The following is a 5779-nucleotide window of genomic DNA, read 5'->3' on the forward strand; positions in this document are numbered from 1 at the left end:
ACTTGTAATGGGGCTCCTAAACCCCCCCACCCCTCCCCCCCACAAGGCTTAAGTGCTCATTTTGGTCTTGGGGTGCAAAGAAAAAGATCCATCCAATGCAAGAGAATGGACGTGATGCTGTCATGGGTTCTCAGACTGCCAGAGCCTGGGGGAGAAGAGACTGTGGAGACCAATCTAGCATCCAAGTGGGATCAAGGATTAGGTACTATTTTTCTGGGTCATGTATTAGATTGTCTTATTTGAATCTATTATTTGATTTGAACACACAGATTAACTCTTGATTATATTAAAAAATGCACCCATAAGTAGACAAAGCACCGGTGGAGAAATGGGGGAGAGGTATAGCAATGGTGGTCCTTTTTCTTTCATGCCGATGGTGGTCCACCTTCTTTACTGCCCATGGTGGTCCACTTCTTTACTGCTGATCGTGAGCTGTCTTCTTTACTGCTGATGCTGGTCCACTTTCTGTACTGTCAATGCTGGTCCGCTTCTGTTGTGCGGATGGTCTGCCACCTTCTTTACTGACCATGGTGGGCCGCCTTCTTTACTGCCCATGGTAGGCCGCCTTCTGTACTGCTGATGGTGGTCCACTTTCTGTACTGGCGATGCTCGGCCACCTTCTGTACTGTGGATGGCGTGCCACCTTCTGTACTGCCAGTGGTGGACCACCTCCTGTACTGGCGATGGTGGGCCGCATTCTGTACTGTGGATGGGGTGCCGCCTTCTGTACTGCTGATGGTGGGCCGCCTTCTGTACTGCCAAGTACAACACTGAGTCCTTCACTCATTCTCATCCATAAAAAGGGGTATTGTCACTCAATTTCCTAATTTTTCCTAATGAGTTAAAATTGATGAGACTTGACAGACAATCTTCTCCCAATCCCAACGTCATTCCATAAACCTAGGTTATTGGAGAGCAGCCCTGGTGGGAGCCTAGAGTACTATTTTCTCCAGGAATGATAAGCTTCTCAGCTCCTGCAGAACTCTTTATCCATCCCAGCAAACCTTTATTTTGGGTTTTATGCTTATGTGTGACCTAAAGTGTAAATTACAAATCATCATTTTTGGGGGGCATTTGGCTGGAGTGGGGAAGGGTTAGAACCCTTCTTGGTACCTGGTGGAGCCTACATTGTCATGTACTAAAGTCATGTACACAAAGTCAGGGGAAATCTCTTCAGTAGAATCATAACAATAAAATGCCTTTTTAGTTAGGTGGGAAAGGGTTAGAATCTTGGTCAGATATCTATTGTGGTCACAGAACATGAACTAAGCAAAAATCTTTCCAGCGGTAAATATAGGCAGTGTCCGTATTAGATCAAAACTGATAGAGGTTCTCAGCCTATTCATTAAAACGTCTGGAATTACACTTTAATTCCCCTTTGACTTGTGATGTGTTAGTTATAACTTGCCGTTAAGCTGACCATACAGATATACCAAAGCTTAGTATTAGGAGAACACATATAATCAATCTATTCAGCTAGTATATGATCAGGCAGGCCTGGCAGTTGATGGTAGGTCTAAATAAGATTGTATAGTGTATGGTCAGCCTTAGCTATCCCTTGCTCAACACAAGTTCATACACATAGTACATGATTCAGTCTGTAATGACCCTCTGTGTGAGTCTTTTTTTTAATCTCATCATGCTGCTTTGTATTATGTGCACATATATTTTTCATTTACACGGATTATTATGACAGCAAACACATGTTCTCTATATTAAAGTCATTGTAAATATATGTACCCCCTCCTTTTTTTTCCTTTTACCCCACAATACTGATCACAAAGCATTACAGCAGTTTTACTGTTTATGTTGCTTGTTTAGAATGCCAAAGTTTCAGACGAGGGGAAGTTTTTTTTAGCAGGTTTTGTTCTGAATTAGTCACAATGTTGCCAGACAGCATTGAAATTGGGTACATTAAAGCAGAACTTTACTCTTAGGCCCCTTTCACACGGTCCGATCTGGAAGGGATCAGTCCTCGGATCCCCTCCTGACTGGAGCAGTTCAGAACGGATGTGATGGATGGAGGAAAACACTGAAATTACTGGACCCATGTCAGTCTATGTGTAGTCTCATCTCTTCAGGGAAGCCTATCCCACTTCAAACTAAGCACTCAACCATCACGTTGTCAAACAATTCATCCCCACACATCTACCTCCTCATATATCACTTGCCCCTCCCTTTTAGATTGTAAGCCCTCAGGGGCAGGGCCCTCCTTACCATCTTGTCTTGAATTGTATTGTGATTGTAATGTCTTTCTTATATTGTAAAGCACTGCACAAACTGTTGGCGCTATATACATCCTGTATAATAATAATAAAAATAGTCGGATGTAAACAGACTTGTGTCCCTTTACATCAGTTTACCCCGGATCCAGCACGATCAAGTCCGGCAAAACTGAATACGGTTGAGTTTGTTTTTCCGAACCTGGCCGGAGCCGGGGATAACCAAGCGTAAACAAATGCCCGTCCATTTAGATCCGGCTCCCCATAGACTAACATTAGGCATACGATCAAGTCCAATTGAAAAATTGACCGGTGGACCCATTCAGACCACTGGTGTGAAATAGACCCAACCCTGCTAAGAGGTAGTTTTTGGGTAGTAAAGACTTTGCATGTCTCTTCTACAGAAGAAAACCCTTCCTCTCGGCTTCTGGTATTTTATTTTCCGCTGTGCAATGCCTACGATGCATGTGCAGCGCAATGTACAATCCTTTCATCTCTAAGATGCTGAGAGTGCAGCCAGGTGATGGGATGCTGTAACGCATGCACAGGAGTTGTATTATCCATGGCCGCTCAATGGCTGAAGAGGAGGGATGCAGAACCCCAAAGAAGCATCAGAGTAGAAGGATATAGCAGCAAGGGACAGCTATGAACTGTAAGTGTTGGAGGGAGGGCAAATGTAGGACTGGGTCTGCCATAATGTGCAAGCATGTTGTACTTTCTTGCACACTTTGGCAAGCACTGCCTACCCTTGGGTATGCTACAGTTCCACTTTCAATGGTCATGGATATTGTGTGGTCATTCTGTGAATGTAAAATTTTCAACATACTTGAGAAAAGACAGTCTACACCAGTGCTCCCCAACCTTTTTATCGCCGCGGACCGGTCAACGTTTGATCATTTTACCGCGGCCCGCTGAGGGGAGGACTTTGATTGTTTATATTTTAGATTGGAATCACCTGTGCCGATAAATCCATATTTCAAGTAGGACTCATGGTATTGTCTGTTAAAAGTTACATGTTTCTTTGATGTTGAAGGCCCTTCTTCTGTCTCTTCACTGGGCCTTTTCTTTTTCCCAAGGAAACTTTCTAACGACGTCTGTTTCGTACTCATTTTTGCTAATTTGTGGGTTAAATTTGAACAAACACAATATACACGTACACCGAGCACTGTTAAACATGAGAAAGTACTGGTGAACAGAGAGAAGAGCGATACACACCTTCTCTTTACCAAAGCTACAACGCCACTGCCGCTTGCAGCCGCTCAGCTCCAGACGTCACCTAAAATCGCCCCGATATCATGATATTTTGTGCATGCGCGGTATTGGTGCAGCTTTAGGTGACGTCTCTCAGCTCCCGGTTAACCTCTCGTCCTGGAAAGTCGGACAAACCCGAGAGAAATACACCACAGTAAATAAAATGGAAATAATTTAATGTTCCTTGGGCGGCCCGGTACCATTTGATCCACGGACCGGTACCGGTCCGCGGGCCTGGGGGTTAGGGACCACTGGTCTACACGATGGAACTAGCTAAAACATTCCTTTTTCCACAGACTGTTTTTTTCTGTTGTCAGGGAAACTTTAATAAAACCTTGCATGACTCTTTTTAGGTTGACCATAACAGGACCAAAAATAGCAGTCCATGTTCCAAATTGTGAGGACCACGCAAAGTATTCTGGTTGTTTCTAATCTCTAAGTGCCTCAGTCAGTCAGAGGCACGTGTGATTGCATAGGGAAGTTCTCCAAGTCGCTGGAACATATTGCTGTAATTGGATCTGAATCTTCATCCACCATGTAGAGCAGTGTAGGAGGAACGTGGCACTTTCCTCCATCCCAGAAGCAGTGCAAAAAGCTTTCAAAATCTGCCTATAATTCTATAAAACCTATAGAAACACAAACTTATTTTACATTTCATAATTCCTAAGGTTGTTGTCTTGTGTCTACAGATGGCCAGAGTTGGCTCTGGATTCAGGGATAGAATTTGCTATTCCAAGGTAGAGCTTCATATGACAACCGATACAATGAATGTCATATCTGTTAAGTTGAGTCCCCCAGTTTTAACCATCTGACCCTGTCTAGGGCCCATATACACAGGAGTTTGGTTCTATAGTATTCATAGCATAGTTGCTTACTGTTGCCCACCAGGTTTGAGATATTGGTTATTAGAATGTTTTTTGCAGGCACCAAATGATGTCTTTGAAAAACTTCAGAGTTCTTTCCCAGCACTCTACAAACCCAATGTACTCCCTAATACAAGTTTTATCACTTTACAGCAGCAGGAAAGTAGGCCCATCATCTTCTACCTCCCCCACCTTCCTAATGGTCTAAGGCTATCCAGCCAATAGGAATGTGTGTGAATGGGCATAGCAGACCCTAGCACTGCAGGGAGGAGTTCAAGCACTCTGCGATTTAGAGCCCCCAAGGTGCTGGAAAATACCACTGAAGGCATGGGCAGTAGTTGCATTGTTATTGCCTTAGTTATTTTTGGATATTTTCTATGGGACGGGCATACTGCTGAGAAAAACATGTGGGCTTTATATTAGAGACTATCTTCTGCCTAGTTGTCATGCTGATTCAATGGCTTTAAATGCTTTGAGTCAATGGCCCAGTATGTAGATCTACAATTCTGACTTCACAGGGTGCATATTTATTCCGGTGCCAATAATTTAGAAGGTGTTAGTCAGGGTCTGAAGTTCACCAGTACTGGTCTATTCCATAAGCTGATACAAAAATAGCATAATAAGTAATATTAATAATTTTGCAACATGAGAATTTGAGATTGTTGGCAACCTGGACACACGTGTTCAGAGCTGTGTACCTGAATGTCACTTCACAAGGGAGGATGTACTTGTAGGCAGTTGGTGTCTGATTGGGCCCAATTTGAAATCGGGTGGCTTCTCTGTGCCTTTTGCAATCCCTATCAATACCACTCAAGGGGGGTGGGGGGGTCAAGGCCTGGGGCCCTGCACGGGTCACCTCTGCACTGAATTTAGAGGTTATTATAAAAAAGAGTGCAAAGTAGAAGCAGGTTGGCTTAAGTCTCTCTCTCTCTCTCTCTCTCTCTCTCTCTCTCGCGAGAGAGAGAGAGAGAGAGAGAGAGAGAGAGAGAGAGTGAATTGAAAGTAACCTGGGGGCTATGACTGAAATAAAAGAGAAATTGAAATAAAGTGTGATGGGGTAGGGGGACAGATAAATTGTCAAAAATATATCAGTGTGTGTGTGTGTGTGTATTATATACAAAGTGTATTTAATTGGGCCAATTCATGAAGACTGGAAAACATAAAGATGGTGCATATTATATCCTGCAACAAATGTTATCTAGATCAATCAGAGTGGACTGCTTTCCAAATGTCATACCAGAATTTACTGAATCATTAACAAAGCATAAAATTAAAAAACACGGTAAGTATAATAAAATATAGAGACCACCCCGGACCACCCTCCACATTAGACCTAATTTATAAACCAATCGCACAGCTTTGCTGTGAGAATGATCTTCGTTGCGCTGTTTGGCCACTTGAAGGAACATAAGAATTTCCTATTCTCCACAGCTCCATCTATTG

Source organism: Nanorana parkeri, unplaced genomic scaffold, assembly GCF_000935625.1.
Source record: "Nanorana parkeri isolate BGI_ZX_2015 unplaced genomic scaffold, ASM93562v1 scaffold39, whole genome shotgun sequence".
Classification (NCBI taxonomy): domain Eukaryota; kingdom Metazoa; phylum Chordata; class Amphibia; order Anura; family Dicroglossidae; genus Nanorana; species Nanorana parkeri.